A 15,386-nucleotide genomic window follows, 5' to 3' on the forward strand; every position below is an offset into this window, starting at 1 on the left:
GAACCCAGTAAACGACGGGTACTTTTGCTAGTATAATATAACACATTACAGAGTGTAAAGCCTAACCAATTATATGTCAGATTTAATATTATATTTACCGATAAAACTTTATTGTCTAATATGATATCTAACAATGTCAACTATAAGGCGCAACAAACTAACTATATCAAATTTAAAGTGTAATATTATATCTAATCACGCAAACAGTCAAGTTTAATATATATTAATATACAACCGCCAAGGGGTAATATTGTATCACACGTTATGAACTGAAAAGCCAAATATGATGCATCTGATTACGGGAGGTATGATCATATTAAACTATACACACTGTAAGGTGTAACACTATGTCTACGTATACCAAATGTAAAGGTGAGTATCATATCAAACAATACAAATTTTATGACAATATTCAATTATGACATTAAATTATATATAATAACACAGTACTTTTTGGCGTAAAAAAATATTGACGCATACAAACGGTATAATATAAATTGCCGGTAAAATCCTAAAATCGTATCTAAGAATAGCATTTGTAAGGCGTTATATAACATTTAAGAATATAATTTTTAAGCCGTTATATAATATCAAACAATGTATAAACTGTAAACGTAATACATTAAATTGCACAACTTATTATCAGAACTAATAAAATGGTTTACAATACAACGTGTAAGGCGTGCTTTTATATTCAACCATACTTACAGTATGGCGTAATATGACATCGAACCGTAGGCACGTTATGCCATAATAAAATATCTAACCACACAAACTCTGACGTGTTATATGATATCTTAATACACAGATTTAATGATGTAATCTGTTAACATTAATATGTTAGATCTAATATAATATTTAACCTTACACATTCTTTGATTTAACATGGTATCTTATTAGACAACATATAAAGCGTAATATAATACATATAATAAGTAATGTGTTGCGGGTGAAAGGATAAATTTATCGCGATGAATAAAACAACCATACAACTTTATATTTTAACTTTCATTTTAAAATTCAATTAAGGTAACATGATTATGCAGAATAGATGACAAACGTTTAATGTAGCCGGCTTTATCCTCAATGATAAGGGTCTGGATCTATGAGTTTGCCTTTTCCACAAGAAATGACGTTAACTTGGCAAATACTCGGTGAATGACGGTAATCAGGGTGACGTTTGTGTTGTGGGAGATCATGTTCGTAATACTCTCGACGTATGGCCAGATGAAGTAATCCAGCAGGTTCAGGTCAAAGAAAGAGCGAGAGCAAGGGAGCGAAATGTTCAAAGTCGTGGCACTCTTTCTTAAACCAAGCCTGGGTCTCTTTAGATTTGTTGGCCGACGCCAAGTTCTGCTCCCACTCGCAGGGTCTGCTAGCGGCCACCTTATTGCACCGGGTGATCAGGACACTCTTCTTGCACATCCAGTAACACTGCGGTGTTGAATTTCATAACGGCCTCGAAGATGTCAGGTTGCATGGTGTGACCCTCACTTAAAACCCCCACCAAAGAGCATACTCGTGGCCGGAAACCTCGTTGAACTTTGCCTTCTGTATGGATTTTCATTTTGCGGGACCTGGCAATGGTATTGTTGTCATGGATTGGATCTGTAGAGATCATAAGTTGTACAACTGCGCATATCTGATCTCGCTCGTTGAGTAATGTGTTACTTTTAGACCCGATATGAAGCTCTTATCGCTATTGGTAATTATGATGTTCAACAATAAGTCGTTTTTTCTTGGGCGAAACTTTTATCGTTCCTCCAAGATATAACCATACCAAGTTTAAAGCGTAATATGATACCTAAAAATACAAACTGAAGGGCAGAATGTGATATTTAACAAGGCGAGCAGAAACTGTTATATAACTGAACTACACAGGAAAAAATGTAATGAATGTGAAATAGCATATCTATCTATACAATCAGTATATTATGATATTTTACAAAAAGCTCAAACTACTATGGGATATCACATCATTCATACGGTAAGGTTTCAAACTGCAAGGCGTTATATGCTATCTAAACATAAAAAAAAAATGTGAGGCTTAATATAATATCTTCCCAAATGAACTGTAAGGCATGATATAATATTCAACCATAAAAAAAACTGTAAGGGGTTATATAATATATAATCATATAAACTATACGGTGTAATATAATATTTGACTATGCAAATGGAAAGGCTAGTATAATGTCTTACCATTTAAATCCTGAGGTGTTTTACGATATCTAATAACATGAATGCATGGCATTTTACTGTACAAACGATAAGGCGGGATATATCTGAACATGCAGACTTTAAGGCGTAATATTATATAACTCTCCAAACGGAAAAAAGTTGTATATTAATATCTAGTCATACAATATATCTAGATATCAAGAAAGTGTGTGGGAATACACTTTCTAATTTATAAAATCAACGATTTTTTTTAAATGCACCCATGCATATGTCTCAGTTTCTGCTTTAAATACAATTATTTGAGCGTAATTTACGATGGAGCACCGCCGAGTGGCATGCTAGTGTTAGACAAATGTTATACATTTTCCTAAGTATCTGTGAATCATCCTTGATCGAACGCTGTTCTATTAGACGCGCCTTCAAGGATGTGCAAATAAGATTGCCAAAACAAACACTCTAATAAATAAATTAGCCGGAGTGCGATGGGGAGTTTCTTAAAGAGTTTTCAGAACAACAGCAGTCGCACACTGCTACAGTGCTGCGGAGTCACAACACCAAAGTAAATGAGAAAGAAAATTACGAGAAACCATTCGTATTACAACAGGATGCCTGAAGCCAACACTTACACACTAGTTACCAGTAGCAAGGTCAGTCGCACCACCTCACATATTAAGGGAAGAAGCAATTCAAACATCGACTCAAAAGGTATATATATATATATTTTTTTCTTACTCAGTTTCTACATTTCTCGCTCTTTAATTTCCCTTGGATCTATCCCCCTTATTTTGACAGTAATCTTTCTCTTTTAGACCCCTTTTCAGGTTTGTGTCGCCATTCTTTCTATATCATCTTACTTAATATATGTTGTATAGGTTCCAAATCTACTTCCCAGAACTGAAACAGTGAAACACATTTTTAAAAAGCTGCACTAAAGAAAAGCTGGTACTTATCATGACAATCGACTTGACCCACAATCGAAGCCAATAAATTCACTTTTTGTGATACGGACCATTCCAATTCGTTATTGTTATTTGCAAAGTGCGTGCTTATTGGACTAATTGAGAGCATGGCAGATCACACGATAAGCTATGCTTACTAACGATTATATTTTATCTATTCTGACAATTTTCTATTAATCGACGTTAGGCTTTGATTGTTTTAGAAAAGGTTATGTGTGGAATAGCAGGGACTGTACTGGGGCAGATGGAATAAATGGCTGGACTAAATAGTGATAGAACGGTTCCAATATTTTTGCCAGATCCGTACTAAAATCCCGATTCCGTTACAATTATCCGATTCCGATTCTTTATAAATAACTATTTAACTCTTAGGTTGTTATTTTTCCCGATTTCCGTAACAACACATGTTCAATATGCAGATAATTTTCATACACGTAAAAATAAACTTGTGAAAGATGATCCATACATTTTATTTTACTGGTATTTTAAATTCAATAAATATTTATCATTTTATTATTATTACCAGCAACGGAAGATTTTGCTTTAAACAAAATCAAATTAAATGAGGAAATTAAAAGAATCGTTTCGGCATCGGAAAATAGGCAACATTTTTTTTTTCGGATTTCGTTGCCGATTCGCAGAGCACAATATGTTCCGATTTTTGCGATTCCGATTAATCATCCCAAACGCTATTCCTAAACAGAGACAACTCCTTGATAATCAATCCGGAATTTTAATTCGCTAATTTTTAATATACGCACTTGTCCAATGCTAGAATGTGAACATTCCCAGGTGTACGTTCTAACACTTGACAGGTATACATTCCCTATGAGAAAAAGCTGTTTATTCTGGATCAACTAATGTGTTTACATCGAGAAGCTTAAGCCGAAATAAGAAATTGAATAAAAAAATAATACTTCCTTTCTTAAATCGCACCTCTCTTAAAGTGTAAACTCCGGAATAAAACCTTTAAAACTCCATACATCCTTAATTTCTATGCATGTATTGATATGTCTTACGTGAAACAATAGATCAACTGGAAAATGAGGATATATACAATGAAAGACCTGCGACCGTATACTTTGTTATTATTGTTACTAGATCATCCACTATTGATAAGGCACATATGATTTTAACTCTTCATTTAATGTTTCTTTAAATGTAATATGCTACAGTAGCTGTGTGACAGAGTGCGTACCTGCGCATGTTAAAATATCAGCAGCAACCGAAGAATAGGATGCTAGAGAATATATTAGCGGCAGCAACGTTTGAGCACGTATGCAAATTAGAAGGTATGTGCAGGTTTTCTTTACAAGAAAAAGGAACACATACATCACGTGGTCTACATGGAAACAAAGTGCGATCTAGGAAAATTAGAATATGAGAAATAGCTTGATGTGACCAGCCTGAGGTTTAGAGAAGCAAAATGTGACCAGGCGAGATGGGCGTGCAGCCCCGTGGTGGCGGCGAGTTACTTTTAAGTTGGTATCGGACGTCAAAGTTTTGTTAATCCCATGACTGACTGTATGAACTGTATAAAATATCAAGAAGCAAGTATCATTTTAAAAAACAACGCTAATAAATGCCTTTTGCTAAAACATAAAATACCCGACTATATTTAATTTAATGGCAATAAATACGCCAAATAAGATGTTATAGCAAAGTTTATGTATATTTATATTCCTGGTATACCCTGCTGTAAAGATGAAATAACTTTGTATCAGTGCGTGTACATTTTACAGTACGAGATTACGAGTTTGATGTTTCTGAATTTTTTTAGATGAGGATTGGTTATTTGTATTATTTTGATTAAGTGGACTACTGTTCTCATCTTCTGTGTTATTTTCACAACATTTCGGTCGATAAAACCTCCGACCTTCTTCAGCTGTATCTTGTCGAACTCGGAAATGTTTCTGTCGAATTCACAAGAATTTGGACGGAATAAGGCCCCTTGAGACAGTGATTAGAGTACTTGGAAAAATCAAAAGTAAAAAGTGATATTCTCCTGAAGGTTGATGATTCAATCCTCATTGTGGGCAATCGAAACATACACCTGCGACCTCTATCCAGTCATGGCTGATGGAACAAAAGCATTCTACCCATGTGAAGTAAATGAAGGGTTCTGCTCGAAATTCCGTCTAAATTCCCGAATCCTACTGAAAAAATCCCGAGTTCAACAAGATACACCTTGACAAGGTCGTAGGTGTCATCGACTTGAACGTTGTAAAAATCACAATGAAGATGAGAATAGTAGTCCGATAAATCCAAATAATATGAGATTGCGAGTGTTTGAATAATAATGTATATTCCTCTATTTTATTCACGATGTGTTATCTTTTTTATTGTAAGTGTACAGTCTTTGTAACCAATTTCTGACAACAGTTCCCGATAATTGTAAAACAAATGCCCACAGCCCACTCGGGAATGCTGAAGGGTTTACGTATGAGGGTGCAGCTGCTATTGCTCAAAGGCAGCATGCGCTCCGCAGATTCAACCGACATAAGTCCAGTTTAAACAGACAGAAGGATATAGAAGCCAGAAATAATTGTAAGAGAGTAATAGCGAACACTAAGACAGATTACACTGAAACCACCAGGAAACGCATTGAAGCACAGAAATTAGGAACCTGTGAGTTAAGTGAAACCTACAACAGTGTAGTAAATAATGGGTTGTCAACGATTCCCCCACTCTTAGACAATCATGAGGCTGCTTGCACGCGAACCGACAAGGCAAATCTGCTTGCCAGTCGGTTTGCCTCAAACTCCATACTGGACCCGTACACCACTCCCTCCCCGACTTTCCTTTGCGGACAGCCGCAATACTAGATGATTCGAACATCACCCCTTCTGAGGTGCATGGTATCATAAAAGACCTAAACACCTCAAAAGCATGTGGACCAGATCTCATCCCGGCTGTGCTAATAAAAAAAAATGCTCTGCTGAGATTGCTCCAGTTCTCTCCAAACTTTACAATAAATGCCTTAACGAATCTTGCTTTCCTGACTGCTGGAAAACCGCTTCTCTGGTACCAGTCTTCAAGAATTCTGGCGGAAGAACTGACCCACTAAATTATCGCCCTATTAGCTTCCTCCCACTTTTCGCAAAAATATCTGAGTCCTTAGTTAATCAAGCCCAAGTCCAACACCTAACAGCTGCTAAACTCCTGACCGGCAAACAATATGGAGTCAGGGAAGCCCGTTCAACAGCAGATATCTTAACTGTAGTCTCTGAACGTATATACCGTTCACTGGACAAAACAGGGGAGGGTAGAGCGGTAGCCATTTTTATATCTAAGGCTTTTGACAGGGTATGACACGATGGTCTTCTAAGGAAAATTAGATCATATGGTATCACTGGAAGAATACACAATATAATTAAATTCTTCTTAAGTAAAATAAAAATCCAACTTGTCATCGACGGTCGTACCTCTAATGAATATGTTATAAATGCGGGAGTTCCCCAGGGGTCTATCCTTGGACCTTTATTGTTCCTGATATTCATAAATGACCTCTCTGATAAAATTGTTTCGGAGATGGGTATATTTGCCGATGGCACCACACTCTATAATAGACATAATAGGAAAACAAATGGGTACATATTCAAGGAAATGGCAGACTCACTAGAGAATAACCTTCAATCTGTAGTGGAATGGGGACAAAATTGATGGTCACATTCAATGCTGCCAAGACTAAGCTTGTTTCCTTCAATGACCACACGAAACCTTTTCTACCCCAATAGCAATTGCTAAGAAAGCACTGCCTGAAAGTGTTTCCTTTAAACTCCTCGGCCAAATGTTTACAGGGAGCATGGACTGGAATATATACATTGAGAGCATTGCCAAGGCTGCTGCAAAGAAGGTAGGCTCTCTCTACTGTGCCAGAAAATTACTTACGCCTGAAAGTATCTTGTACCTCTATAAGGTCCCCATTTGCCTATCTGCTGCTTGTCTCTCACTTATGGGCAGGGTTCAAAAGAGAGTCGTCAACCTGATCGGTCCTGAACTGTCATCTAAGTTTCAGCCTCTGCCCCATCGACGAGATTTTGAATCCCTATGCCTGTTCTACAAATACTTTAATGGTGGCTGCTCTGACGAACTGCAAGCACTTGTACCTCCTCGACGGACCCGACGAGCAGCTAAGTCCCACCCCTTTACAGTAGAGATCCCTAGGTGTAAGAAATCCTTTTACTCCAATAGTGTCTTCCCCAGAACCGCAAGTCTGTAGAACTTCCTTCCGAGATACTGTTTCCCCAACTGTACTGATATACAGAAGCTCAAGTATAATGTGAACAAACATCTTTCGACTAACCTCCCTTCATAATGCCCCGCAAATTGTCCTGGATAGTAGCACCCTACTTCAAAATGCCTCTTGCCTTGTTTGGGTGAAGATTGAATAAAAAAAATCATGTTAGTATTAAATAAACCTAGCAATCGGCAAAATGATCAATTTCCATATGTGCCCACACAATGTTGTCGCATTTAGCATAAAAACATTAATTGACTCACGACGATATTTAGATAAGATTTGGCAGGCAGTAATGACATCCGCTTCTATTTGATTTGATTATCGTTACGTGATGAACTCCGAACGAGGCTATTTATTAATTAAGAGACGAAACACATCATACTATATCGATGTGGGTTAGTACAATTAGTTTTCTTAAAGGGCCAAATCTGCGATCTGTATTAAATGTTTCTTGGAGAGTTCATTTGAATACTGGCGAGAACTAATGTTCCTAGTACATTCCATACAATCTTGAAAAATGGAGCAAAGCATGTAAAATTACGACAATGTTATCAGGGCCGGATATGGGTTTATAGTGCATGCTCTATTAGACTGTTGTCTGCCTTGTGAATTTTGTTATATATAAAAAGTGTACGCACCAACCCAAATTTGGTAAGAATTATTTAAGTATGTGCAAAGGTAGCTTTGTAGAGATATACAAGTGATTTTTCAAAAGCAATGCATCCTACTTTTTCCACTCGATTGCATCGGAAGAAATCGTAAATGGAATTGTTTTAATGACTAAACCTATGCATTTATAACCTATGAGTTTGATCTCTCTGTTTCAGATATTTACGATGAGAAATTCTAAATACCAATCCCATGGCATAATCATAATCGACTGACAGAGATTCGTCATCGAATTTCTCTATGCGACAAAATATAAAACGATCAATATTAAGCGATTCTTGTAGAATATAAGGGAAGTGGACCTATTTGATGTCATCGGAGTTAGGAGATTGGCTCGTTGATTTCAAAATGTCAATTGCATTGCACTGTCCTTACGCGCATGCACAGTCACTACTCGAGAAAACACTGGGTGCCTCCACCGAATCATTTGAGCTGCTCGGCGGATTAGGTTAATGAAATACATGATAGGTTAAACGTGAGTGTTTATGCCCTGAGAAAGAATATTGTCATCTTAGAATTAAGAAATAAGTTTGTCCTAGATTGTTCCACATGTGCCCTCTCAGGAGCTGTCGCTACACGAGGGAGAAATACAAATATACATGTATATATATATATATATATATATATATATATATATATATATATATATATATATATATATGTGTGTGTGTGTGTGTGTGTGTGTGTGTTTTCACAAGTAACGGCACGTCCTTAACAAATTCGTCCACGCAATTCCGAACACTACCGGCGAATCGCCACGCCTCGCCACGAACAATATCGTTGAATCGACACACACGTTCTCAAGTCACACCGAACAATCCCGTCGAATCGACACGCCACGATACGAAATACAACAAAGCTTGACACGTTATAATCGCAGTGTATTTTAACCACCGAATGACTTTTCGTCTTTTTTTATAGACGCTGGGCGAAACTAAATCGTTGTTTTGTGATAAGATGGGTCTAGTTCATTAGTAGGCATGATTTTCAATCAAAAGATCCGATACGCTTTTGCGCTTTCGCTCATGCTCGACACAGGAGCAAAAATCCACAGATGAAATGGAAGAACTTGTTGAAACACTACAAAAGCGAAGGTGACAGATTGTTGGTGCGCATCATCAGTAGAGACGGAATCCCCCGTCACCAGTACAAACTGGATTCTAAACAGCAACCAATGAAATATCACTACTTACGTTGTTCAGCAAAGACAGCTTTCAAAATGCAAGATCTCAAGGCAATTTGAAGTGCAGTGTTTTAAGACAGGAAATGCGTCATCTGCAGGAATTTCTTTGAATTAGTCACATCTGACAGATTCGTTACAACGTTTAAGTTAACAAATTTGCCGAATTTCCATTACTAACGATTACTATATTGTCCAATTGACTACTGTACACTCTTAACCCTTATCCTCGAATGACCCATGGGCCTTGATAAGTGGTAATGCCTATGTAAAAAAAAAGAATGGCATGCCTGTGGAACTGTCTTTCGTTTGCCTGCTTTCCAGCTGACTACAATATGGCCGCCTTCAAGTCCAATGCAACAAGTTCTTCATGAGCCGTTCCATTGAAGTTAACAAATTTACCGAATATCCACTACTAACAATTACTATGATTCTGATACTGTACACTGTTTAACCTTTATCCTCGCGTGACCTCTGGGCCTTGATAACCAGTGACGCCTATGTAAAAAAAGGTGCAGATCAAGGTCGCATATGGGAGATCAGAAAAAGAAAACGTTTCGTTTGCAACCCGACAATATCATTCTACGTATGGATGAATATGTGAAAAATACGATTAGCAGTTCTGTCTTACCCATTGTGTAGTCCTGATCAGGCAACGACAGTCTTCCACTTAATCGCATTCGTAAATCGTGTCGCTTAAGCAACTCCTTTTTTTAAGGACATAAAAAACAAGCTCGTGCATGAATAATAGTGATTAAAATGGAAGGAAATATGTCTAGAGAACAAAGTATCTTGTTTAACGGTATCACTTCCGTCTTCTTAGCTATTTAATTTTATCTAAAATTGACTCTTGGAACGACCCCCATACATACACGAACCAGCCTAGATGTCTCAACATTTCTCCATGTTGATTCTCTAAATCAATTTAGTAAAGCAATGAACAAAGTGACCAAAGTAATGAGTAAGTAACGTTTATTAGAACCCTTGTCTTTTAAATATGAGAATTTCTTGTCGAATATATGATCACATTATAGCAACCATAACAGTTGCTATTGGTAAGTAACAACTGCAATATCAAACAGAGGCTTATGAAAGATCAGAGACATCGCATAAATTGTGGAATCGCACGAATAAAAGCTAGAATAAATAAACAAGAAAAAACATATTTTGGTTTCTTTCCTAATTGAAAAAAAAAATCAGCAATAAAATTAATTCAATGTATTTCCGGTTGTCTGCATAAATGTCAATACTATATCCGAGTGGATCTATTGATTATTATTGGCAATCGAGAAGTCTCTTTTTTGTGCGCGAAATAATTTACCACAAAAGTGGCTCGATCTTATTGAAAGACATGTAAATAGGCACAATGAGATAAAAGTGGAAAAAGAATTGTACAAGCGATTTAGATGCATGAATGTACAATAAGACAGTGATTGACATGAATTTATAATATGAAAATAGTTATATATGTGCGCGTAATAACATAGATGAAAGCACATTAAGGAAACATCGCCAATGGATAACTTGAGGACAAAGGGTGAAATATATTAGGAAGAGAAAGAGACAGACATATATATATATATATATATATATATATATATATATATATATATATATATATATATAATAAGTTATAAAATATATAAGGCGATTAAGCCTGAAGAATCCATAGTGCATGAAACGCTAAATATTCAGTGTAGCTTAATCGCGGTATATATTTTATACTTTACTAACATGCTCCACTTACGTATTTAGCACTGTTGAAATTAATACTTAAAGTTTACCCTAGAATTTCTACTTTCGTGTATTAATTTTATGTAAGTAAATGAAGTAGTTATATATATATATATATATATATAGAGAGAGAGAGAGAGAGAGAGACAGAGAGAGAGAGAGTGGGGGGAAGATGCACAGAAGAGAGAAAGAGAGTGAAAGTTAGAGATAGAGTGAGAAACAGAGAGAAAAAAGAGAAAGAATAGAGAGAGAAAGAGAGCGAGAGCATTTTCAGGACGGGAGTAATACAATTATTTCCAAATTCAATCAAAGTTGCATTTACTCGAGCCATAAAACGCAAACAAATCAGAAGTCCAAGACTCAAGTTTCATCAGTTGAACAAATCCAAAATCAAAATTCTAAAACGCGAATCCATTGCATGCGAGGCGAGTACTCTGCCATGTGAGCCACCGCACAATACAAAAAGTCTATCACATAACACTGATCCAGGAAACCGCGGCGAAATCCGACTATTAAATATGCAGACATCATCTAAAATAAATGTTTGGTCAAAATTACAATTTTTACATTCTCAACAACAATTTTACTATATTTATATAGCAAGTTCTTAAGATGTTATGTAAGGAATAGTAATTATGTACTGGAAAAGATTAACTAAGACGTTAGTGTGGTAGCAACGCAAAACGTTCGAAAGTTACTGTGGAAGTCTTTTAGCGTCATGTGATATGAAAACAAGATTTTTATTTCAATATAGTCTAGAAATTAGGTGCACAAATTGTTATGGATTGTAAACACCGTTGCTTTTAATCATGTTTGAAAAAGAAAGTGTATCCCTAGTCACATTTTAATACACACAGGTACTGACACAGAGAAACTCACACGTATATATATATATATATATATATATATATATATATATATATATATATATATATATATATATATATATATACTATTAAAAACAGGCAACAGAAAATGGACTCTGATTTATGAAAGTATCATAAATTATGAAAAGGAAGCGTTTTAAATTTGGGTTAAATTTGGGGGCATCAAAACCAAAGTAACATATGATGAAAGTAAAAATTAAATAGATAAGCCCCATAATTTATTATACCATACCTGTTTACACTGAAACACTTATCAGAATATTCTGTGGATCTATATTAAAAAAAAAATGTTGTAAAACTTTGTGACATATTTCCATCCTATGGAGTCAGGCGCGAACGAACACCCCATAATTTTATTATACCATATTTCTTCAAGCTGAAAAATAATTATTAAATTATACTTACGCAGAAAGATATGAAAAGTCTTTACAAAAGCGTGTGCCTATTTTCATTCTATGGAGGGCAGGCGCGAACGCAGACCCCATAATTTTAATGAATCACCGTTCTGCCAGATCAAACATACGAATTCCTGTGTCTCGATACATCTTCTATCATTATATGTAATTAGTTTGGTAAAATAGTCAACCATGTAGGAGCCTATTCGTGACCAAACACACACACACACATTCAGCTTTATATATATATATATATATATATATATATATATATATATATATATATACTTGTACTTTTTGTAGTAAAAGAAATCCCAACAGTGCTCTATTATTAGGGAAAAACCTTTCTCGAAATAAGAGCAATATATATATATTTTTTTTATAATATATACAGGAATTTACATCGGTAGTCGGTACCGACGGTTTCAAGCCCGGTAGTTGAGGACTGCTCTTAATGTCCGCCTCAGGCTCTCTTCAGCCGACTCTCATCTGTCTTTAATATATATATATATATATATGTATATATGTGTGTGTGTGTGTGTGAGTGTGTGTGTGTGTGTGTGTGTGTGTGTGTTTGCTGGTATGCCGGCATAATTAAATGAATTAAATTATAGAGGGGAAAAAAATTATACACAGGCAATGCACACACACACACACACACACACACACACACACACACACACACACACACACACACATATATATATATATATATATATATATATATATATATAGAGAGAGAGAGAGAGAGAGAGAGAGAGAGAGCAATAATCGATTATTTCAAGTCCTCATAAAATTCAAAGCATACATTTTACACAACATACTCTTTTTTTAAAATTTTTGTTCTATGTGTAGTTCGTCGACAACAATTTAATGAAGCAATTAATTTAATTAGACGTCTCCGTAAGAAGGAAGAAACATTTTCAAAGTTTTATGTTATTAATGACTTACTTCACTTTTCTGAGTATGCCAATCACATAGAAAATGCATTATAGTTCATCGCGAATGTTATCTTATATATATATATATATATATATATATATATATATATATATATATATATATATATATATATACTGCATTTCAGCCCGGTATTCCCCGGGTGCTTGGAAGTGTATGTTGAGCAAAAACAAAAAAATAAGTAGTAGTAGGATGGCAAGCTCAAACTCGTACCGCAAAGGAGGAAAAGGACGGAAAAACGTGATGTTTTTCTTTTACGCTCACCGCCAAACAGGAAGTGGCGTACGTTTCAATTAAGACTAGACAATCGAAAAGAGGGGATGACTTTCGACAATATCGGCGAAAAATCGACCGCTCCCTGTAGAAAAGTGCCTAGTTGAGGGTGAAGAAATTAATGTTTTTGTCAATTCTTCGGTATTCGTCGTCTGAAGCATCGCCCTTCCGAACGCTACTGATCTTGTGAAAACCCCTCGCCTCTATCGAAAGTTTTAGACAGACATTCGAGCATACGTACATAGATTTATATATTGGTAGCTCAAATTTTCAACCCAAACCCCCAATAAGCTTGTCCGATCTCTGGGTATCCTTTATATAAATTTCAGATGTTTAGACAGGAAATTGCCTGAGTAATTTGGTACAGACCCCAGAGGTCAATTTTTTTTCTATTTTTACCCTTAACATTTATTATTTTGGACTTAAATCAAGTTATAAAGTTAGATCCATGTCCAAGGAACCTATATAATTTTTTTTTATTGTTTATACTAACAATTGGCGGAGGAGTTTGGTAGAGTTCTCCAAAGTAATATCGTTGAACTTTAGCACCTTAACAGCGAAATTTCTGATAAATGAAGGCAATATATATGGTGTATTTTGTGTAAGAAAATTAAATTGATTTTTAACTAACATATTGTGTAAATAATGTTCCCCGTTGATACCATTTTGTGGGAAGCTCACAAATCTAATTAAGTTTTTTTTTTTTTTTTTTTTTTACTGTTTAACAACACCAGATCCTCTCTACTAATATATAAGGAACTACTTTCGACTCACATAAGCGCTTTTCAGAAATCATATAATCTTGATTAAATTAATTGAAAGACAGTATAATACTATTTACGTATATGTATGTGGCATTATACGCATTAAATATACAAGTAAGTGTGTGCATGTTTGTTAGCGTTGTTTTGATGCTACATAGAAAGCACACTTCACACTATCGGGTGAGCTCCTCTTTTTTATTATGTAAACAAAGATAGCTAACATTTCAATGCGAGTTAAATATACAAACGCATAAATCATAAATATTAAATAAGAGTCTATTCCTTTTGATGTCACATTCTTTCCCACTTTTTCAGTCCCGTGTTTATATCTCTGCTTCTTTTATTTTATCTCCGAATTTTATCTTCGAACATTACTCGCTGTTTCGCTGTTTTCGCTGCCGTGTTCTTTGTTTTTAAAATTGACTATTTTGACAGACCATGCTTTAATAATGAGGGTGAAGCAGGAGAGGCGATAAAGCAAAAGACGAGAAGTTGGCTGGAGTAAATTTCTCTAAAATGTAGAATAAAATCTGAAAAAATAAAATGAGTTTAAAAGAAATGTAAATTCATTATAAATATAATGTATAGAATGAAAAAAATAGCACCCTAAAGAAAATAATGAAATAAGCGCTGAGTATTAACCTTTATTCTTATTATTATTACTACTACTACTACTACTACTACTACTACTACTACTACTAATAATAATAATAATAATAATAATAATAATAATAATCATAATAATAATAATAACAATAATAATAATAATAATAATAATAATAATAATAATAATAATAATAATAATTTGTATGTGTATGTATGTGTGTTTGTGTGTGGCATGATAATTTTATAAATGATTCTGGGTTATGAAACAGCCGCTGTCAAGAGAAGTGCATTCCAACGAATTGAATTAATAAAGGCTAAACTCATTTACATCGTAAAATTTGAAATATAGTTTCTAATTATATATATATATATGTATATGTATATATATATATATATATATATATGTATACATATATAAAAGTGTTCTTATATTTCAGGATGTAGAATGCTACGTCAGACATGTGTGAGACGTAGAATCGTGATTAATTTCTATCAGTGCCCCGTTGGAATGACAAGAAAACATATAATGAAGATG

The sequence above is a fragment of the Euprymna scolopes genome, chromosome 26, assembly GCF_053919585.1.
Source record: "Euprymna scolopes isolate OS-2025 chromosome 26, ASM5391958v1, whole genome shotgun sequence".
NCBI lineage: Eukaryota > Metazoa > Mollusca > Cephalopoda > Sepiida > Sepiolidae > Euprymna > Euprymna scolopes.